The sequence below is a fragment of the Armigeres subalbatus genome, chromosome 2 (assembly GCF_024139115.2).
Source record: "Armigeres subalbatus isolate Guangzhou_Male chromosome 2, GZ_Asu_2, whole genome shotgun sequence".
Classification (NCBI taxonomy): Eukaryota; Metazoa; Arthropoda; class Insecta; order Diptera; family Culicidae; genus Armigeres; species Armigeres subalbatus.
In genome coordinates this window covers 119,984,209-120,008,718 of record NC_085140.1, presented here as the reverse complement: position 1 = coordinate 120,008,718, position 24,510 = coordinate 119,984,209, and the positions used below count along the sequence as shown (strand labels likewise).

Sequence of the window (24,510 nt, the reverse complement as noted above, 5' to 3'; positions counted from 1 at the left end):
ATTAATTAACACTATTCGAACAAATGAATAATAAATTTAAAAAAAAATGAGATGAAGAAAAGTATTGAACAAATGTAAACCAAAAGAGAAAGTCAAAAATTATATCTAGCAAAAGTAAAAAAAAAACTCCTCATCAAATTAAACTTGTTACTACATGTCAAAATCAATCGTTCAAATGGGATAGAAGTCACTAGATAAAAAATTAGAAGAAATTTCTTCTCTTTTCGTGAATTCGTATTTTCTTAACTCTAATTGCATAATTGAACATTATTGTATTATTGTGCGGAACAGAATGAATCATGTGAATTACATGCTTCGTGGGTAGTTTTGCCAGAACTCCTTTGATGCGAACTAGTCGAAAGATAATATTTGGATTCAGGTCAATTGATCAGCGGAACTTGTTAATTCAGCTTTGAACGGTGCAAAATGTATACATTTGGTAGCACAGTTGAAAATTTGCCATTCAGAAATCATTAAGTATATGTACCTACTGGCTTTCCATAACAAAATTCCCAAACATTTGAACGAAAAGATAATTTAAATTAAACAACTCGATCGACATCGTTCCGTAGATTACCAACTCAAATAATTCATATACATATATGCGACAATATGTTTCATTTTTATTTTCTTCGTTTACTACTGCACACTTACTTGCTGCCTGCATTCGTGGGCAATAATTCAACACTTCCAACTAGACTCGATTGTCCACGACGATGTTCACTGTGAAATTATCGCTCTTTCTCACCTCTTGTTCATGTTCATGTTCACGGGAGGTGTACAGAGGGCTTTAGCCGTGAGGTAAGACGCGCGGCTATAAAGCAAGGCCATGCTGAGGGCGGTCTGTAGAAGTGCTTAATGAACACTAAGCTGCGAGGCGGCTCTGTCCCAGTGTGTAGGGATGTGATGCCAATAAGAATAAGAAGATTTTTTAGACTGTAATAATTGAAGTTTTTATCTTTTATGAGAGCCAGAATACATTATGAACAGTCCCCCTACTATCTTTTTAAATTTCTATCAATTTGAATTTTTGGTTAACAACCAGTTCTTCACCCTCCCCCACTAAAAGTGTGTCTTTGAACTTTTTGGAATCAACATCTATATTTTATTCACGATATGCAAATCCCATCGTATCTAACAAAACAAAATGCATGCTTGCATATGTAACGGATATAAAATAATTAAGGGTCTACATTTTAGACTCATGTTGGGGAATATGTATTAACGTTCTGAACAAATAAAAACAGAGACTTATTTTACCTCGTTTAGAACATAAACGCAAAGATGCTTTAAATATAATCATTACATCGGAGGCTGCCGGCTATTCAACTATATTCAGCTATTCCACCACACGACAAGGGCTGAAAAGTGCTATTTATAAAACTGAAACCATTCATGTGCCACTTTCCTAAAAAATATTCCGTAGAAAAGGATTCAAACATTAGTGTCCTGAGTGAACGCCAAATGAGTTACCACAGATCTCTACTGAAGAAGAGAAACTATTTGACCAACATGAACAGATGAACAGCATACTGTGTGTAAGCTGATGTTTAAACTTCCATGCTCAAATCTGTGTGTTTGAACTTGGGCGCACACTCGTGTTCAAACTGGGTGCGATTTTGGTTCGGTTTATGATGAACTCGGTTTGGATCTAGTATGCATGTTTGAGTACGAACTGGCACACGGGAAAACTGCACTTGTTTAAACACGGTTCATGTTTTCGTGAAGACTGGTAGAGACGATCGAGCATATCGTGTGCGGGTGTTCAGCCTTAGCTCACCTTAGCTGATTCAGCCTATCTCGGTCGTCATAACGAAGTAGCCAAGATTGTGCACCAACAGCTTACTTTAAAGCACAACTTGGTCAACCAGTTTGTCGCCTACTACAAATATGTGCTTGTCCCGGTTCTGGAAAATAGTTTCGTGAAGCTGTACTGGGATCGCGAGATCATAACGGATGTCCTCATTCGTGCCAATCTGCCCGATATTGTGGTCTGCGACAAAAGGATGAAGCGGGTAATACCTCATCGACATTGCTGTACCGCTAGACCATAATGTCCAAACAACATTCTCCAACAAGATAACAAAATATCACGACTTGGTGGAGGAGTTGAAGCAGATGTGGCACCTGGAGCACGTGCGAGTAATTTCGGTTGTTATTTCAGCAACCGGAATCGTCCCGAAATCTCTTCTGAGTTCCTTAGGAGGGCTGGAACTATCACATAACCTCCATAGCATCCAAAAGACAGTAGTTCTTGGAACTTGCAGTATTATAAGAAGGTTCCTGAACCACCATATCTAATACATCCGGTACAACGTTTATTATAGGATTTTAAGCCAACCGGCGAATGAGATCCACTGAGCCTAGTCCCCTTTGGCATTCAGATTGCCCGGGGTAGTTGAAAATTCCCAGCATGCTTGCTGAGGAAGTGCCAAAACTCTATAATAATAATAACGCATCTTTCTGCATTTTTGGGGTGGTCAGATACCGGAAAAATAAAATTTGTTCGTGATCCCCGATAGAACATTTTAGTTTACACACGACATAAAAGAGGAGAGCATATACTTTCACATGGTGGCTGTTCCAGTGACACTGATTTTTGTAAAATAATGTTGCCTATGATTAGGTTAGGTGAAAACAACCAACAACAAAAAAAAAACAAAGCAAACTACAAAAAACAACCGAAACACAATACAACACAAGATCACAAGACCAAAATCAAACAAAACTATCAAACGAACAAATAACAAACGCCAACCAAAACAACACAAAAGACAGAAAAACACCAATCAGCGAAATGAAAATAAAGGAAGACAAATAAACTGGATCCAAAACAAACTAGATGACGTACTGTTCATTGAACCAATTTCAACCAAAGAAGGAAAAAAATTACTAGAACCTATGGAAGTAGGAAAATTTCTCCATGACATAGGGCTCGACCAATTCATTGAAATCAAACGAGCAGGACAATATCGATACAAGATCACATACAAAACACTAAAAGTCTCAGAGAAAATTCTCAACTCAACAGAAACACTCAAGAACAATAATTATAAACAATAAAAATAATGCTACTAGACAAAAAAATCATACGAATTGGACGGATAAAAAGACGCAAAGATCCATTAAAACAATATTTGAAGGCCCTGAACTATCATGAACGATATTCATTTATGGAGTTCACGAGAAACCAGAAATTTACATTTACCCAGTACGAATTTGTACTTCATGCTGGAGATTAGGACACAAAAACACAGCCTGTAAGAGCAAGAAAACTTGCATAACATGCGGACAATACGTAACTGAAAAACACACTCAATGTGAGGGAAACGGGAAAAACATGCAGGAACTGTGGTGGAAACCACCTACCTACAAACAAGGCATGTCCAGAGCGCGTTAGACTAGAACACATATATGTAGCTATGACTGCCAATAAAATGACATTTCATGAGACGGAATACCTTTACCCAAGACAAAGCATCAAAACATCCGACAAATTTGCTTTGTTAGAGTCTACTACTGAATTGCCACAGTTGGAACAGCCAAGTATGGTCCAATGCACCGAGTTCATCATTGACGTTTGAGCGGTGCGCTGTTTACTAAGAATGAATACTTTTTCATTCATCGAGTTCATGCAAGTGTTCATTTTTAGTAAACAGCGCCCGTCTCAAACGTCATTGTGTTCATTCGGTGCATTGGACCATGACAAACACTAAAATCTAAATTCAGACAGGTGAACTACACAACAACACCAAAAGTTGACTACAGAACAATAATACACACCATGAACAAAGACGAACCACAAAAGAAACAAAAAACTCGATCTGACATACAAAACACATTTCCGACAGTTGAGACATATCCTGAACAAGTACGCGTAATCACGAACAATTGACACAAAGTTCTAGAATCGAAAAAAATACAAACAGAACAAGAAAATTTTACGAACCAATTACCTACAAAATATTTTTGAAAAAATTAGGGAAGGAGGTTCGGTTCTGGGCCCCCTATTTGTCTTTGGTCTATAACTTTGGCCCTAGTTGACCTTATGCCGACAATTGTATACCAATGGAAAGCTAGACGAATAACCCTTCTATTAAGGTTGGTATCGTGTTCAAAAGAAATTTATTTTTCTATCTCAATCACATGTTAAATTCCGTTCACTGAATCGGAAAAGTAAAGAATCGAAAAAAAAATCTTTCAACAGTATCCACATGAAAAGAACAAAAAACAAAATTGGCATTTGTAAGGTTCCCACGCAAAGCTGTCACTTTACTTTCGGAAAAATATTCTGCTCGATTATTCCGAAAGTAAAAGTGACAATTTGCTCCATGCAGATCAGTTGTCAAAATTCCTCTTGGTAATATTGAACAAAATTCCGTAACCTCTCTACTTTTTAAGTCGATACTGGCCTTTAGCAAAGAAATTATATTGATTTCGACGATTTGGTAAATTTTTTGGTTTGGTTGTGGGCACCCTTGGAAACTTGGCAGAAAAAAAAGAAATAATCAAAACCACATAAATTTAAAGAAAAGGAATAATTTGTTTATTTAAATAGCCAGAAGGCTCTAAAAACTCAGATCAATCCACTTAGCAGTGATCATGCCTTTCTCATGCATTAGGAAGATATAGAAAACAATCTCATATGAAAAGATTAAAATTGCACTTTAGGCAAATAGATTTCATTTTTTTCCATTGATTTACGCTTATTGCATTAAAAAACCCTGATAATTCACCCTGAAGGTAATGGTGCCTTTCTCGTTCACTATTAAAAATATAATATTTTGGCCATCAATTTTGATCCCAGAGCCCGATTTGGCCAATTTTCAACAAAAAGCAATAAGACAGGATTCCCCGTCGAATGCAACTTGTTGCAAGCAAATCGGTCAACGCTTAGTTCCAAAAAGTATGTGTACAATAACTAGACATGCCCAATAAATAAAAATATAAATTAAACTCATTATTTCTATCAATTATGTCTGAATAATTATAAAAAAACTGCTTAAAAACGCAATCTAAAATAAGTTATGGGACAACTACAGCGACATTGATTCATTTGTCAATAAAATGAGGATATCCACAACCGAATTTCGCAGCTTTTTTTTGAATGTGAAGAAAAAAATTCGCTCTCAAATTTTGATGGCAATTGATCCTCACAACAGATTAAATTTACTGTATAAATACGCTTTGGAACTCATTTGTTCAATTAAATCACTTCAATTTATGACACGTTAAGAAAGGTAAAACAAACTTCAGTATTGTGTTTCTTGTTAAAAAAAAAAGATTTGTTCGTAGTTCAAAGTAGAGATGTCTATTAGGCAGGGTTTGAATCCTAAAGAGAATAAACAAGTCTCTCACTTATCATCCCTGTATACTAGACCTCTTCATGTTTTCAAAAAGTATCAAAAATTCAACCGGTCAGCCCAGAATCACAATTCTTATGCTAAAATAAGCCTCCTGTCAAATTTTCAGCTAATTCGGATAGAATTTCGAGGTGGCTCAAGTCGATTTAGTGTTTTTGGGCTATTTTCAATTTTGAAAAAAATCTAACTTGAAATATAAACGCCGAAAATTATCGCAACAACCTCTATACGAATGCTTTTGGTGTGCTCTAAAAGTCTTGTGAACATTGCGATTCGTTCCGTTCACGTTTTGACCATGTTAAAGTGATATTTGAGCATTTAAGTGCATTAAAACACTGTTTCCACTAAAAGTCTTTGTACTACAAAATTCTTGAATTTATTACAAATCATTGCTAATTTACTATTTTATTATTCCTTTTTTCTTCCTGGATATTTGAGTAATATAATTACCAATGTACGACTTACCGTTAAATTCTTAAAAATCAGAAGCTGAATCTTTGTCATAAATTTGCACGTTAAGATTTCTTCAAACAAGTTATTCGAACAAAACATAAATCCTATCATATCATATTTGATGCTTACAACAAATGACCTCCAAACGTGGTTCATTACACCATATGTCTGTATGATTTTACCACTGAGTGCATCGTAGTAACAAGTGAAATAAAAGCTTCTTTGTTCAAACAACTTGTTTGAAGAAATCCTAACGTGCAAATTTATGACAAAGATTCAGCTTCTGATTTTTAAGAATTTAACGGTAAGTCGCACATTGGCAATTATATTACTCAAATATCCAGGGAAAAAAGAGAAATAATAAAATAGTAAATTAGCAATGATTTGTAATAAATTCAAGAATTTTGTAGAACAACTACTTTCAGGGGAAACAGTGTTTTAATGCACTTAAAAGCTCGAAAATCACTTTAACATGGTCAAAACGTGAACGGAACAAATCGCAATGTTCACAAGATATTTAGAGCACACCAAAAGCTTGCGTATAGAGGTTGTTGCGATAGTTTTCGGCATTTATATCTCTAGTTATATTTTCTTCAAAATTGAAAATAGCCCAAAAACACTAAATCGACTTGAGCCACCTCGAAATTCTATCCGAATTAGCTGAAAATTTGACAGGGGGCTTATTTTAGCATAAGAATTAAAATTCTGGGCTGACCGGTTGAGGTTTTGAAACTTTTTGAAAACATGAAGAGGTCTACTGTATACATATACGATATGTAGCATACCACGAGAGACTTTTTTCGACAGCTGTCATGATAGAGAACTGATTCGGGAAGCTATACCCCATGATAAATTTCTTTTAGAAAGCTCTTAATGCGGGGAGCACTGGCTCTGATAATGCATTTCAATTCGTTTTACACAGCTGTGAAGTACCCAACACGATGGCGTTCCATGGCGTCCCGTTACGCTGGGATATTTTTTTTAAAACCCCGAATCCCAAGGTGTCAGGCGACCCGTGCCGAGGGGATGAATGGCCTGGGGGGTGAAACAATTAGCCAGGCAGTTAACGGAACCTGTAATGCTGGGTAGACATTATTTTTCGTGGTGCATTACGGAGAAAGATCTACCACACTGTGCTCTAGTTCTTACTATTCTTGTTAATACTTATGAGTGATGGTCGAAAGAGTATGGAACGACTATAATCTGCTTTTAGATGACCCACCTTTTGCCACTTTTGGATGGAGTCAATGGAGTAAATTATAAAAACGTAACTCAATCTTAGGCTGGTTTTAAAGCCGATGACATGAATCTCAAAGCTCCAGAGCGCTGATTAATTAGGAAAGAAGCGGATACGAATTTGGTGGATCTGCTGAACCCTCTGACTAATTAGAGCTCTGTGTAAAGGTGAGATTCAGAAATGCCAAACGCAATGAAATCAGATCTCTGTACAAAAACGAATCCGGGACTCATAAGAAGAAGCAAAAATATGTTTGAACTGTAGGAAGGGTATGAATAGCGGTACCTTAATCTAAAGAGGCCTTACATTATGCTTGAGAAAATATCTGAATAAAAAACGACTACTTTATTTCTTCTCAATAGAAATGGAGCAGAAAGACATGCACTAAACAAATGACACGGGTATACTACAAAAGTTCAATGAAATGGACGCAGTGGTTCACCCCGAACAAAAAAAAAATCAACACGAAAGGAGCGAAAACAAAGCGAGAATCACCATTTTTCTGTGGGAGCTGCCTATCCGATTCTGTTTTTTCGCACTTGTATACAAGTTCGATAAATTTGTTATCATGGCTCGTTATAATTCGGAACAGTTTTTGCCTCTCTTTTATCGTTGTTCGTTATCTATTGAGAGCGATTTCTACAAACCCTGCTATTAGGTTTGATGTTGAGCACAAAACATCATGTTTCTATAGCAAGCAAATGACGCTTGTCAGAATGACAGCATCTGTTATCTGTCAAAAGATACGTATTATTATTATTACCAGACTAAGGCCGGAGTGGCCTGTGCTTCACATAAAAGTTTTCTCCATTCAGCTCGGTCCATGGCTGCACGTCGCCAACCACGCAGTCTGTGGAGGGTCCGTAAATCGTCCTCTCGACATTCTGGCTACGTGTCCGGCTCACCGCACTACCGCAGTCTTCCAATTTTCGCGGTGTGAACGATTTATTTATTTATTTAGTGCTGATCCATCTGACTACAATGTCTTAATGAATAAAATACTCTACATAACTTGTCATAACACACGATAATTACACCTACAGCAATGACGAACGATAAATCTTCTTTTTGAAGCGTGTGCTTGTTTGGTTAAAATCGAAAAGATCCTCAACTACCGTGAACGTCCGGATCATCGACGATAGTGACTCATTGTAGCCGAACGCCGTTCGATGGAACCTGTCCTGTAGCAGTGATCGTTGCCGGAGAGGACGTTGAATTGCGCGGAAGTCCAGAAGCGCAAGCCGCTGCGGAGAATCCATTTCGTTGTTCAGTACCTTGGCAACGAATGTTGCCTGCTGAATTTTTCTTCTTTCAAGGGTGTCCATACCAAGCAGTTTACAGCGATCAGGGTAAGCTGGAAGATTCAATGGGTCACGCCAGGGCAAACTACGTAATGCCAACCGAATGAACCTCCGCTGAACACGTTAAATCCTTAGGGACCATGATACATCATTTGGCGTCTTGATAACAGAAGCGGTCTCAAGGATAGGTCGTACAAGCGCACAATACAGAGACTTCAAGCAATATGGATCGGTAAAGTCTTTGGCAATTTTAGCAATAAAGCCCAGCTGACGATTTGCTTTGGAGATTATCGCTGTATAATGAGAATTGAATGTCAGCTTTGGATCCAACATGACTCCTAGATCGGAAACCATCTCAACTCTTTCAAGTATCGTGTCGTCTATCCGATAATCGAACAATATTGGCTCCTTCAATCGAAGGCGCGTCTACAGGGAACATTTCGAAAACGTGATAAGAAGTCGGTTCTGATGGCACCAGGCAACGAACAGATCCAGCAAACTCTGTAATCGGTGACAATCATCAGCCGATCGTTTCACCAAAAAAAATTTCAGATCGTCTGCATAGATGATTTTGCAATCAAGTCCTAGTTTTGCAGCGACATCGTTGAAGTACAACGTGAACAACAAGGGCCCCAAGTTGCTTCCCTGGGGCACACCAGAACCACTGCAGAAGGACGAAGGAACGCAGGAATCAATTTTCACTCGTAGTTTTCTTCCAGTTAGGTAAGAGCTCAATCATGATGCAAATTTAGTGGAGATACCGAGACGAAAAGTTTGATCAGCAGCATACTATGGTCGATCTTATCAAAGGCTGCTTTCAAGTCAGTGTAGATAACATCTACTTGAGCCTTGCTTTCCATGGCATTCACGCACGTGTTAGTAAAAACTAACAAGTTCGTAGTGACCGATCTTCCTGGCATAAAACCGTGCTGATCGGTTGAGATGTAGTTCTTAGATTTACTAAGAATCACCTCACTGACGATTATTTCGAATAGCTTGGACGCAGCTGATAAGCTAGTTATCCCCCTGTAGTTTCTGACTTCCTTACTGTCACCATTTTTGAAGACAGGAAACATATAGGATTGCTTCCTAATCTCCGGAAAGATGCCGTCATCGAGTGAGCGGGAGAAAATAGAAGCGAGAGGCTCGGCGAAAACAGTGGAGCAGCGACAAAATATAACAGATGGAATCCCATCTAGACCCGGAGACAGAGAGCTTTTCAACTTTTTAGCAGCAGCGATGACCATTGCCGGGGTGACCACGAATGTTGTTAGGCTAATCAAGTCCAATGGAACGTCTAACGAGGCGGATGCAGCTTTGGCGTCGGTGGCAGAGCTTTGATTGAATACGGATTCAAAAAATCTTGCAAAGAGTTCACAACATTCCGCAGATGTTTTCGCTTCAGCGTTGTCATATACCACATTCTTTGGAATAGATGAGTTTTTCCTTTTACTGTTGACGAACTTCCAAAAGCTTTTGGGATTACGCTTGAGATTGGTTTGCACTCTCATTACGTGGGCCTTATACAAATCCGAATTCAAGCTGCGGTAAGCATTACAAGCACATTGGAAACGAAGTTTGCTCTCCAGAGACAGTTGCGCACGATGCTTTCGTTGACTGGTATTTCTTTCGCGTTTCAGCTTTCTAAGTAACGAGGTACTCCAAGCAGGTGACTTTGGGGGCCGCTGAGCAGGAACATTGGCTTGCAACCATTGTTGAACGATAAAACAGAATTTACTCGCCATTTCGTTAACATTCTGACTCGCATTTAAACAATCCCAATCGATATTTTGAAGATCACTGCAGAGTAACTCATAATCTACCTTACCAAAATCCAGGCCTGGCTTATCGTCTGTACCGTGCGAGTAATCAGTCGGGAATTCACGTCGCGCTGGGATAGATATTTCCAACGGAGGATGATGCGTATCAACGGGCAACAAAGCAACTACAGCAGGGTTGACGTTTGGTTTATAATTATCGGAACAGAACACAAGGTCCAGTGTACGATCTGATTGATTACGATGGTAATTAATCTGGGTCATATTCATGAAATCCATTCCGTCCAGCAGTGCAGCACTTGATGCAGGAACAGACAAAGTGTCAGCAATCAGCACGTTATCATCAGCATTCTGAATCCACTGTAGACGGGGCTGGTTATAATCCCCGCAATTGATGGTTCTTCCAACAGCTGATGCAACTCGTGGTTCATTCGCCTCCTCCACGTACCATCCACCATCAGCACCCCACCATATATGGTACGCAGCACTTTTCTTTCGAAAACTCCAAGTGCGCGTTGGTCCTCCACGAGCATCGTCCAGGTCTCGTATTCGTAGAGGGGTACCGGTCTAATGAGCGTTTTGCTTTGAGTTTGGTACGGCGGCGAACTCTATTCGATCGGAGCGTCTTGCAGAGTCCAAAGTACGTACGATTTCCAGCCACTATGCGTCTTCGAATTTCTCTGCTGGTATTGTTATCCGCGGTCCAGTGAGCCCAAGTACACGAATTCTTCAACCACCTCGATTTCGTCACCACCGATAGAAACTCGTGGTGGGTGACTCACAAGAGAGGTCTTGAGACTCTTCCTATCATGTACTTCGTCTTCGACGTGTTGATGACTAGTCCAATCCGTTTAGCTTCGCTTTTCAGTCTGATGTAGGCTTCCTCCATCCTCTCAAAGATACGTGCCATGATATCAATGTCGTCGGCGAAACCAAATAACTGGACGGACTTCGTGAAAATTGTACCACTCGTGTCTATCCCTGCCCTTCGCATTACTCCCTCCGAAGCGATGTTGAATAGCAGACACGAAAGACCATCACCTTGCCGTAACCCTCTACGCGTTCGAAGGGACTCGAGAATGCCCCTGAAACTCGAACTATGCACATCACCCGATCCATCGTCGCCTTGATCAACCGTATCACGTCACCCTTCTTACTTCCTACTTAATAAGGAATCATATTTCAACTTATTCGGCCAAATTAGCATTAGCATTAGCATTGAGCATTTCGCACAAATTCGTAGGTGGTATAAGCCAAGACTATTGTATGAGAGTAGAATCTCTTTCATCCGTTACCACAGATATTGATTTGGGACTAATCGCTATCTCTTAGATGGAAGCAATGCATTCTCCAATAGTCGAGATCTGTCCTGGCCACGTCCTTGCGAATGCTGAGGAAGGGGAAGGATGGTAAGTTGGACACCTACTTAAGAAAGATGCAGAGAACTCTACGACCTCTCATAGGTGCCACGGAAGGTTTTTGGATTGTTAGTGTTGAAGGTTTAACAGTAGGAATCGTTCTGGTAGACCACCGAGTCTTATTTCAACTTATTCGGCCAAATAATCCTAAACCGTCCCAACGATTAACCCAGGTTGGTAGTCCTTCCATGATTTTGAAATGCTACCGTCGTCGGGGGTAACAATGGGTCAAAGGGGGTGAGAATGGGTCATTGTGGAATGCTTATAGAATAGATTGAATGTATCTGAGGGCAAGAAGACTAAAATATAAGAGACCTTTTTGGACGATTTTGCTCTATGACCTCCAGACTACCGGTGAGAGCGATGACCCATTCTCACCCCCCAGACCTATTGTCACCCCCGATAGCGGTAGTGGAAGTCAAGTTTCACTGAACAATGCGCGTAAGACAGAGCAGCATCGCATGCCTTGCTGTCCCTTTCTTTCGCCTTGGATATACGGGAGTGGCGTTTGCTGATTGGTGATACACAAAAAGCCTACTTTGAAAATCTATGATGCCTATCTGTTTTGTGGTTTTACGCCTGCTATACTGCCTGTAATCGCATATCTGTTCCATATGAATAGGAAAATCAGCAAATATGGGACAGATTTTTGATCAGTATATTGCTCACAAGGGAATAATGCGTCCCTCTTTCGTATATCTTTCCAGTTCTGGTGGAGACATAACGCCCGCACTGGAAGAGGCGGGGGGGAGGGGTATATTTAAGGTTCTTCTTGCTTTCAGCCTGGAACTTACAGCGATATTCATGCCACCACCTATAAATTTCCTGCTTTTGTTCAGATTTCTTTCATAGCGAAAAAACTCGTATCTTTCATAGCGTAAACTATATCCAAGAACGTAGCTTGGAATTGTGTGAGAGTCCAGCCAAGTCTCGGTTAAGACTATGATATCGTAACGATGATCCATGACCGCTAGTAGACAATCTTCCACTAGGCTATTCAATATTCCAACCTTCTGGTAGTACAAAATGGTGTCCGAAGGGGTCCGATTCGGGAAGGAGCTGTTACTCCGGCCATCGGGATAATATTAGGAAAAGAGACGTTTATTGGTTGATTGTACTTTCCGGTAATAGGAATTCGGATGACTCCGTCTCCCATCCCATGCGCAGGACCCGAACGGCTGCTGGACGTTGGCAAGAGGGGCTTACCTGCGATAGAAGAGATAGGGACTTCCTTAGGATTGTTACACCGGGACGTCCCAGTATCCAGTTGAAGGCATACTTGGCTTGGTGGAGTACCACTGGAAAAGATAATCGATTCAGGAAAAGAATTGTTCGAAAAAAACAGCGTCCTTCGTGCAGGAGGAGTTTGGAAGACCCCGTCTCTCAACACAAACGGAGAACCGGGGCAGCTGAATGGTCGCTGGCAGGAGTGGCCCATCTGCCCTATTGGCATTTCGATGTACAACAGAATAACAGTTGTTGATTGGTCTATTGTCCAAAACAACTTATTTTGCCGGGCGGCTCTGTACGGATCCGTACATATGGTGGGTGCAGGCGTTAAGAATACGCGATTCACAGCTTCAAATACAGTTTTCAGAAGATGTTGAATGTTAAGGTTGTAACTGTTAAAATCGGACTTCAACAGGACGCAACCAAGTGGAATCGGATAATAAATTCTAGGTGATATAGGCATTAATCGATAAACTATTGCAATCTTTGGGAAAACCTTCGTGTACCATCCATGTCTACACGCTCTTGTGAATTCGTTTTTTCATCCGTTCTTCCTATCCCCATTATCACCTCGTTATCGATGCTGAGTGATATTTCTCAGAGCAAGAAAAGCCGCAAACCATGTTGTCGTTGTCGTCCCGGCGGACCACTGAGCACGGTTCACCTCAAAAGCAATAAATCATCAAAACAACATTTATTTCCGCTGTACGCCACACAATCATTTATCCCCGTCGTCGTGGTGCCGCCATTCAGCTTCCGTTGCTTATCCAGCCAGGGCAGCTCTACCGCCGGAATATATTCGCATCATTGCCCTTGCTCCGAATGCCATACCGTCCTATGTGTGTACGAATACGACTGACTGCACCGTAGCTTCCTTTATTATGTAGATAGTGAGAAAACAGTGCCAGCCAGTAGTGGTGCAGTCTCTTTTACCTCAACAACTTGATTGTTATCGTCCTAACATGGCGCCACAATCTCTCTCGCTATTCTATGCCGTGTAGAGTTATGCCAGACCAGGAACAAGTTACCTATTCGGAGAAAAAAGGAAGAAAATCAAGGTCACAAACGGCGCCGTTGGTTGCCGCCGAGAAAACTACACGTTCTCTTTCCTCTCAATCTCAGCGTAGGTTCTGGTCGTACGACCAGAATGAGGAATGTAGGAAAATATTGGCAACGACGAACGAAAATTAGTTCAAGGTTGTTTCCGCTTTCGGGCAGTTGGGCGGAACCTTTGTGGGCAATATAGCAGCAAGTACTGGATATCGGATGTTTTTTGGGGTAGCTCACGAATGAGTATTACGTACACAGACAGAGGGCTGGGTTGGGTTGAATGGAATGGTCTGGATTGGCGCAACACAACTTTAGAAGTCCTTAGCTTTTCAAGTCATCGATCAAATTCCAATCAATTTAAATGTCATAGTATAAGACATATTTATTTATTCAAAGCTGTTGCATAAACTTATGACCTTTTTTATTGCTTTTCTGAGCTATGAAGGTAATCAAATTTGTGTTTCAATTCTCATGGTTATGTCGAAATTAAATCTAGTTTCAATACATCTAAAGTTAATTACTTATGTTCCGGGTATTAAGCCACCCGGAGTGGAAATTAATTACTACCTATGTCAGAAACTCGATTCCTGCATATGCACAACATGTGATAGATTTAGTTCGAAGAAGGTATTGGAGAGTAACCACTCCCTTCGGTGGGGTTTGATCCCACGAAACCATTACGTTAGACAGGTGTTTTCCCAACTACCGGAACATAGGCAATGAACTGAACTCGAGTGGCGATCTCTCTTCGCTTATGTGATCGGGTTGGGATCTGACGACCAACTGGCACAACCTCACACAACCCTACTTCATCGAGCGCAGTTGCTGATGAAGCAAGTGTGTAGGAGCCAGGCGATACTAAATACCCATCCTACTTGGTTGGCATTGTACAAAACTATACACTACCCCCACGGTTATGGAACGCTAAACGACTTTTCAGTATTCAATTACTTCTAACACGCCATAAAATCGACCGATTGTAGATATTAATACATGAAAACCATTGCTAGGATCTAAGTCTTCGATCCGCTATGTGATACCCATCTAAAATAGGTTTGATTTCCACAAAACTACTCAACTTCAAATCGACTGCAAATAACCATATTATGGAACACGTCGAGTTCAAGATGGCATCGAAAGTAAACAATGTCGTTTTAATGCAAATATTAGCCACAAATTCATTCATACCGCCAATGTTATTGCTGCAATATAACACTAACCTACAATTATTGCTTACGATTGTGGATGTCGACACAAAAATGATTGAGAAGCGATTAATACAAGAAATACTAAACTGTTCCATAACTGTGGGAAAATTTTGCCGTGGTGGAACAATTATGGAACACTGATCAATTCAATTGTTTTCGAACAAAGCATTTTGAGCATGTGAAGCAGTCAAAATCATGATGGATTGCTAGGTAGATATGTAATATTGCTGATAGAAATTCATTTCCCATTGGTTGTAGTGAATTTGATTGGGAAATTATTACTTTTTGGCAAAAGTGTTCCAGGAGGGAGGGAGTGTATATGAAAGGATTAGTTCTGAAAATGTATTGCGAGATAACGGCTACGTGCCTGGTGCTGGGAATTTGGTTTCATCAGTACCTGGTAGCTACGGAGGACGATAGAGGTCCTTCGTAGCTTACTTGGGAAAGCACCTGTCTAGCGTACTGGTTTCTTGGGATCAAACCCCACCAAAGAGAGTGGTTACCTTCCAATACCTTTTCCAAATTAAATCTATCACATGTTATGCATATGCATAAATCGAGTTTCAGACATAGTCATTTGTTCCAATAGTTGATCACGATTGAATAATAAGCCAAACTTTTTCAATACAACGATTCCTATTCATAATACAGGCCGGACTCGATTATCCGGAGAAAATGGCTCGATTATCCGGAGTAATATTTTTACCCATCTTACAAAAATAGAAATATGTATTATCAGTGTGTATCCGTAACGCAAGACACCCAGTAATGATAGTGCCTTTCTCCTAAGGGACTGTTAACAAATTACGTAACGCTTTAGGGGGAGGGAGGAAGTCAGACCAAGCGTTACGGTCCGCACAAAACAATTAAAGAAAGGCAAATGGGTTGCGAGAGGGAGAGTGGGGTATCAAAATTAGCAAATTCAGTGTTACGATTTTTGTGAAAGAACCCTAAGGGAACGGAAATCAAGAACATTCATAAAAATGGCCAAATTGACTGATGGTACCCAGAGTCCATTATATATAGAGTTGCCAAATCTACCTATTGAACTGTCAAACCGTCTACCTATCGAGCAAAGTAAACAAATGCTTGTTGGTAAGGCGGAAGTATTGTTATCGCCTAATGATTGTTATGGCGAATTAAAACGCATGAATTGAAATGTATTAGATTTGTTCTAGAAACAGCTTGAAAAAACTTCAATACACCCCCCAATAAAGTAGCAACAAGAAACTCACGTGTTTGCACTCTGTGGGTGACTTGGTTATCGAATTAGAAAGCTTTAGCAGTGAAAACTCCCGTGAAGTCACTTTAAGGGTTGAACAAAAATGAAAGTTGCAAACAGAAAAACAAGAAGATCGTTCAGAATAAGTGGAAGAAGATCCTCTTTGCGCAACTCTATATAATAGACTCTGATGGTACCAAATGGTCCTCCGGAATATCCGGAATGGGTTCGTTCAAAAATTACGGAACGCTAAATTTGACGATTTTGAACCTCCATCTCCCGCATCGTAACGCTTTTTATATGGAAGGTTCTATTGGTTTGTATGAATCGTAACGCACGGTCTGACCGGCTGCTCTTCTCCCAGCGTTTCGTAATTTGTGAACAGTTCCAATATTTATATGAAAAAATGGTTATTTCACCAACAGTGGTCCATATGTAGGTTCAAACACTGGAACTTGTGTACGCATAGTAACAACAAAAAATCCTTGTGTTTAGGGAACATCTATTAATTACGTAACGCTTAGGGATTCCCTGAAGTGTGACAATCCATACAATTTTTTTAGATACCTCATACAAAAAGTGTGACATAGGGGGGAGGGGGATTGAAAATGGCCATTTTTGCGTTACGTAATTAATGGATCTTCCCTTAATTATGAAATGAATATTTTCATTTTCTAAAGAATCACTCGGTGGCCAAGGTGATCTATACACAATATCATGCTCAGCATGTCGGACAATAACTCAATGAAAATGGTTCCTGATAGGTATCCGCAAGGGACAAGAAGGCGAGGTGCGCAAAGAGCAAGGTGGTTCGATTTGAGGTCCCTCCTCCGTGGACTACAAAGTTGGCGACGTGAAAATACTGACCGTGCTGAATGTAGACGAATTTCTCGTGAAAAAGCTATTTTTCTTGAAAATTCTTTACATTTTTTCGTTCAAAAATCGAAAAAGCTTTTCGTAAAAACTAAAAACTAGGGCGGGAATCAAAATCACACTCCATGGCTGGAAAATACGCTTAGATGACTGACACCACTAACAATGCAAATTCCAGAAATTTCCCGGGTAAATTATAAAGAATTTCCTTTGGGAATCTCGAAGAATTACCTGCGTAAATTTCCAAGGATTTCCTGTTGAAATCCACAGAATTTCACGTTGAAATCAAATGTTTTGACGGGGAAGGGCCGTTTGTTGTTTGGCCGAATATGTCATTAATCCGAAACTCGACTGGCATAAAATCATTTGGCCGAAATAGACATATGGCCGATAATGTCGTTCGGCCGAACAGGTCATTTGACTGAAAAGTCGTCTAATCGAATAGGTCATTTAGCCAAAAAGGCCTAGATGGTCGTTTGGTAGAAAAGGGCCATTTGGCCGAAATGAACATATGGTGTTGTTTGCCCGAGCTGTCGAAAAAAAATCGTTTGACCGAAAATGCTGCATTCAGGAAAATCAACACATACTTTATGGCAAAAAACCATGTATTTTGAAATATGCATATCATGCGTCGGCACATACTTAATTGCATACAAATCCACACATGGATACTATGGCCCACATGGATAGTATGTGTGAATACTCATGAAATACATGTGGGTGCATGGAATATATGTGTCGAAAATATGGAATCCATTTCGCAACCATATTGCAAAAATCCATGTGTGAATTCACGAATATAATGCGGAGTTTTTTGTGAGTGTGCTTGGCTGGACGAGGTGACATAAGGTCGAAATTTTCGATGACAAGGCCTATTCGACCAAACGACCTGTTAGGGCATACGGCTTTTTCGGCGAAATTACTAGTTTGGTCGTACCGCCAAACCATTTTCCACATAACCGTATCGGACAAATGGAATTCGGCTAGATAGCTTTCGGCTTAACGTATTACGGCCATGTGGTATTCGGTCAAATGACTTTCAACCAAACGACCCTTCGTCTTTTGAAAATTTTCTCGTAGAATTTTCGAAGAATCAACTATAGACAATAAAGGAGTTTTACGTAAAAATCCAAAGAAATTACGTGAAAAATCCAGTTGAAATACCGTTGGAAACAGTTTTTGTGAAACTTAAAAAAAAATCACAAGGAAATTCTGTTAAATTCGAAGCATGCATGCCCAGAAATTCCCGTGAAAACTTTAGAGCATCTCCTGGGACAGCTCATTAGATTTTTCCGGGGAAATTAAAAGGATTCTCTAGTTAATGTCTTAAAATATCCTGAAAAAAAAAACTTTACGTTACGAACGTAATAAAAAAATCGCCAAGCCATCGCCGACCAAAATTATGACAAACGTTGCCGCCGACGATTTTCGGATCGGCGCTGACCTCTAACGGTAGTCAGAATCCATGAATGGATATTTTATTAGATGTTATATAACCAAAATAAAGATTATTTGAGCAAAAGTTAAATTTTCAGCAACAACAAACATTTAAACAGAGACGGGCTTGGTAGTCTACTACCACAACATTCGTGTTTGCCAAAAATATAACGCATAGCAATATGTCAGATCTCACATGGAACAATATACTCAAATATAACTGCTCACTAGCGCTGCCTCTTGGAAAAAGTGCTCATTACACTGAGCACCGCTGGGTAGTCCTGGACATCCTGAACAATGTTGCCGAATACAACTTTGCTGTAGGTACGAAGGATCTCAAGCTAGAGCAATATTTCACACATGCACGAATATTGCAAGCACACTAGCGCCGCCTATTTTAATTCATCCAAGAAAGTCCTCCTGAAAATCTTCCAGAAATTGATCCTGGAAATCCTCTAGGAGTTCCTTCCTAGTGCTTCAAGAGTCCAACATAGAAAACTTAAGAAAGTTTCAACTAAAAATTCACCAGGAAATCCACCCAAAATTGTCTTTGGAATCTCCCCAGTTCCAAATAAAGTTTCTTCGGTTCTGCATAGAATTCGTTCAGAAAATCCTACAGAAATTATTCCAAATAGAATTTCGACCAGAATTCCTACAATTAGAATAGCATAGTTACGGCGTACTTCGTAGATTGGACACTAGAGATACTCAAGTTTTTCGTTTGAAATCCTTATTCAGATGGCTATCAGAAATCAAGATAGGTGATAGGTCCTTGATTTCAATCTAGGATAAAAATCACAAAATCATGGGCACCGTAATTTAGGAGGGGAAGAAAGTGTTGATGTGGTACTTACAATGAGAGGCCTCCGACTCAGCGTCACCCTTATAGTACCACCGAGTTAGATATTGGGGAAGGTATTCGTTGGGTCAGGATTTGCCTGTAGCTAACAATGTGACCATTATAGATCTTACACTGTCACACACCACGCAAAGGTGTCTACCCAGCGTTACGGGGAGAATTTCAATCAGAATTCCCTAAAATTCCCCTGAAACTCCGTCAGGAATTCTTCCGGTTTTCCTTCAGAAATTCTTCCTGAAATTCCTCAACGAAATCATCTGGAATTCATCTAAAGTTTTTCTCTCCATTACAAAATTTCATCCGGAAGTTTCTTCAGGAATTGCTCCGGAAATTCTTTTAGTAATTCCTCCGAAAACACCTTCAGGAATTCCTCCGGAAGTTTGTTCGGGAATTTGCTCGAAGTTTCCTTCAGGAATTCCTCCGCAAGTTTCATACATAAATGCCTCCGGAAATTCCTTTAGGTATTCCTCCGAAAGTTCCATGAGGAGTTCCTCGGAAGTTCGATCAGGAGCTCCTCCAGAAGTTCATTCAGAAATTCCCCCTGAAGTTCGTTCAGATTTCCTTTAGAAGTTGAAGCTGCTTCAGGAATTCTCCGGAAGTTTCTTCGGGAAGCCTTTCGGAAGTTCCTTCATTTTTCCGGAATTCCTCCCGAGGTTTGTTCGGGAATTCCTCCAGAAGCTCGTTCAGGATTTTCTTTAGAAGTTCCTTCAGGAATTTCTCCAGAAGTTCCTTCGGGAAGTCTTTCAGAAGTTTCTTCAGGAATTGCTCAACCTGTTCCTTGAGGAAATCCTCCAAAAGTTCCTTGAAGATATCCTCTGAGATTGGGGTCCTCCTTAGCCATGCGGTAAGACGCGCGGCTACAAAGCAAGACCATGCTGAGGGTGGCTGGGTTCGATTCCCGGTGCCGGTCTAGGCAATTTTCGGATTGGAAATTGTCTCGACTTCCCTGGGCATAAAAGTATCATCGTGTTAGCCGCATGATATACGAATGCAGAAAAGGTAACTTGGCTTAAAACCTCGCAGTTAATAACTGTGGAAGTGCTTAATGAACACTAAGCTGCGAGGCGGCTCTGTCCCAGTGTTGGGATGTAATGCCAATAAGAAGAAGAAGAAGAATCCTCTGAGAGTTCCTTGAAGAATGCCTCCAGAAGTTCCTCCAGGAATTCGTCCGGAAGTTTCTCCTGAAGGAATTTCCGAAGAGTTCCTCCGGAGGAACTTCTGGAGGAATACCTGAAAAAAACATCTGGAGGACTTCCTGAAGGAACTTCCGGAGGAATTCTTGAAAGAACTGCATGATTTGTGGTGGAACCTCTCACGCCAAGGACGCATGTCCTGTGAGAGAAGATTCCAATAAATTTAAATGTGCAAATTGTGGGGGCAATCATAAATCCAATTTCTGGGAATGCCCTTCACGCAAAAAAGTTTTGAATTCCCGTGAAAAATTGATGACGGGAAATTCCAATCGGATCCCAGATTCGACGGGTAGAAATTTTTCAAACGCTCAAATTTCGAAACCAGTTACCGGTCGTGCAATTCATACCCACCACAATTCACAAACAAATTTTCAACGGGTAGCAAGCACTTCAGTAAATTCCAATTTTTCCAATGTACCTCACGGTGTGTCTATGGGGAAACATTATTTTTCAAAAATTAGTATCTCTGAAACAATCACCACGTGAAAGTAGGTGCTCTCCTCTTTCATATAGTGGGTAAACTAAAATGTTCTATTTGGGGATCTAGAACAATTTTTATTTTTTTCACTAATTTTGGTGCAAATTTCATAGAAATCTTAATTGATAGCCGATTTAGCCCCCCCCCAAAAATGTATGGAAAAATGACCCCCGATAGAACATTTTAAAAATGCACCTACGTGAAAGAGGAAAACCCATACTTTCGGGTAGTGAGTGTTTTAGAGATACTGATTTTTTGAAAATAAGTTTCTTCGGACAAACACACCGTGACCTACGTATGAAAACATCGCTGCTGGTAGACAAAATTTCTCTTCTCAAAATGAGGTTTATACCCATGTCCCAACGGAAAATAATGGTCATGTTGCCGACTCAGGTAGCATGACTGCTTCCGATTTTGATTGTTTAACTGAACAATTGCATCACATGACTGATGCAATGTTCAAAGCAAATACCATACCTGAAGCTGTTCAGGTTGGTATAAAGTACACACAAAAAATTGTTAACGGACTCCGTTTCAATGGATCCAAATAATTGTGTGAAAGTTCTAAATTGGAATGCACGCTCTTAAAAGGGTAAGGAAGATGAATTATTCAATTTCCTAACAGTTCATAATGTGCATATTGCCATTATAATAGAAACTTATTTAAAACCAGGACTCTCCATTAAAAGAGATCCAAATTATTTTATCTACAGAAATGATCGTCTTGACAGCGCCTGTGGTGGGGTCGCCATTGTCATCAATAAACGTATCAAACATAAATTACTTTCTTCGTTCGAAACCAAAGTTTTTGAAACCTTGGGAGTTTCTGTTGAAACAAATTTTGGACAATTTTCCTTCATTGCAGCCTACTTGCCTTTTCAATGCAATGGGCAGCAAAAGAATTTGTTGAGAGCTGATCTTCAAATTCTAACTCGCAACAAATCCAAATTTTTCATATTTGGTGAATTCAATGCTAAACACCGTCCATGGAATAATGCTCAAAGCAATTCCAATGGTAAAATTTTATTTGAAGATTGTTCTGCGGGATATTATACTATTCAATATCCAAATGGACCAACTTGTTTTTCTTCCAGTCGAAATCCTTCTACAATTGATTTAGTTTTAACGGATTCAAGTCAGCTGTGTGGCCAATTGGTAACTCATGCTGACTTTGACTCTGATCACCTTCCTGTGACATTTGAAATCTCACAAGAAGCCATTTATAATCCAATCAGCTCTACTTTTAATTATCATAGAGCTGATTGGGATTTATATAAAACGTATATCGATAGGAATTTTGATGTTGATATTCCTCTCGATACCAAAAGTGATATTGATAATGCTCTCGTATCTTTGACAAATTTAATTGTCGAAGCCAGAGGCATTGCAATTCCGAAATGTGAAGTTAAATTCAACTCCATTATTATTGACGACGATCTTCAGCTACTGATCCGTCTTAAAATGTGAGAAGAAGGCAATACTAAAGAACTCGCGATCCCGCGTTGAAAGTTATTTGGCGAGATTTGCAAAATGAAATTAAAAACGTTTCGCTATTCTGAGAAATACCAACTTTGAGAATAATGTCTCGAAGTTGGATCCCAGTTCGAAACCCTTTGAAATTAACAAAATTCTTAAAAACCTCAAAAGCCAATTCCAGCGCTTAAAGAGGGAAATAAAATTTTATTAACAAATGGCGAAAAGGCTCAAAAACTTGCTCAGCAGTTCGAGAGTGCCCATAATTTTAGTCTAGGTCTCACTAGTCCAATTGAGGATCAGGTTACACGGAGCTTCGAAGACATTCTCAATCAAGAGAATGTTTTTGACCCTTCGTTGGGAACCAATTTGGATGAAGTGAGATCTATTACTAGAAAATTTAAAAATATGAAAGCCCCGGGTGATGATGGTATTTTCTACATACCTACTTATCAAAAAACTTCCTGAGAGCTCTTTATCCTTTTTGGTTAATTTATTTAACAAATGTTTTCAATTGGCATACTTTCCAGATAAATGGAAAAACGCCAAAGTTGTTCCAATTTTGAAGCCGGACAAAAATCCAGCTGAGGCTTCTAGTTATCGCCCAATCAGTTTGCTTTCTTCAATAAGCAAACTGTTTGAAAAGATTAAATAGAATGATGGTTCATATTAATGACAATTCTATTTTTGCTGATGAGCAATTTGGTTTTCGCCATGGGCATTCAACCACTCATCAGTTATTAAGAGTTACGAACTTAATTCGGCTCAACAAATCTGAAGGATATTCGACTGGAGTTGCTCTTCTTGATATAGAGAAAGCATTTGACAGTGTTTGGCATGAAGGTTTGATTGTAAAATTGATGAATTTTAATTTTCCTCTGTACATCATTAAACTGATCCAAAATTATTTATCAGATCGTTTCGCTGCAGGTAAACTATCAGAATACTAAATCTGATAGATTACCTGTAAGGGCTGGTGTCCCCAAGGCAGCATACTGGGGCCCATATTGTATAACATTTTTACTTCTGACTTACCTGATTTACTACCATGGTGTCAAAAATCTTTGTTTGCAGTTGACACGGGCCTTTCAGCCAAAGGGCGAAGCCTTCGTGTCATTTGTAGTAGATTGCAAAAAAGTTTGGATATTGGAATTTCGAAAATGGAAAATTTCCCCGAATGCTTCCAAAACTCAGCTTATAATTTTCCCACATAAGCCGAGAGCTTCTTATTTGAAACCTTCTAGCAGACATATTGTCACTATGAATGGGGTTCCAATTAATTGGTCTAGCGAAGCTAAATATTTAGGACTTCTGCTAGATCAAAAATTAACTTTTAAAAATCACATTGAAGGCCTTCAAGCCAAATGTAACAAATATATTAAGTGCCTATATTCACTATCCACTACAGAAAATCAAAACTTTGTCTTAAGAACAAACTTTTGATTTACAAACAAATTTTTAGACCTGCCATGTTGTATGCTGTGCCAATATGGGCTAGTTGCTTCAATACCAGAAAGAAGGCACTCCAGAGGATTCAAAATAAAATGTTGAAAATGATTCTGAAGTTGCCTCCGTGGTATAGTACCAATGAACTTCATAGAATTTCTAATATTGAGACATTGCAACAAATGTCCAACAAAATAATTTCAATTTTAGATAAAAATCGTTGCAATCTTCTATTGCAACGATTAACTCCTTGTACCCTTAGTATAAAATAGGTTAAGTTTAGTTTAAGTTGAAAACATTGTAATTCCTACATGGTTCAATTTAACCAGAGGAAAAATTCTAACTGCCAGAGGCAATTGAAATGTATTAATAATAACTAAAAGCGTAACATAGCAAATAAGGATGATAGTGTTAAGAAAACACGGAACACCTAGTCTAAGAGATGAATGCATGTATTAGATAATTAGCAAATAAAATTAGTTAAAAAAAAA

The 24,510-nt window shown here is 39.5% G+C and overlaps 1 protein-coding gene across 1 annotated transcript in view; it reads left to right on the top strand.

Annotated features, from left to right (window-relative positions):
• LOC134210741 (beta-1,3-galactosyltransferase 9-like) overlaps nucleotides 1-24,510 on the top strand; it is a 188,202-nt gene that overhangs the window by 15,428 nt on the left and 148,264 nt on the right.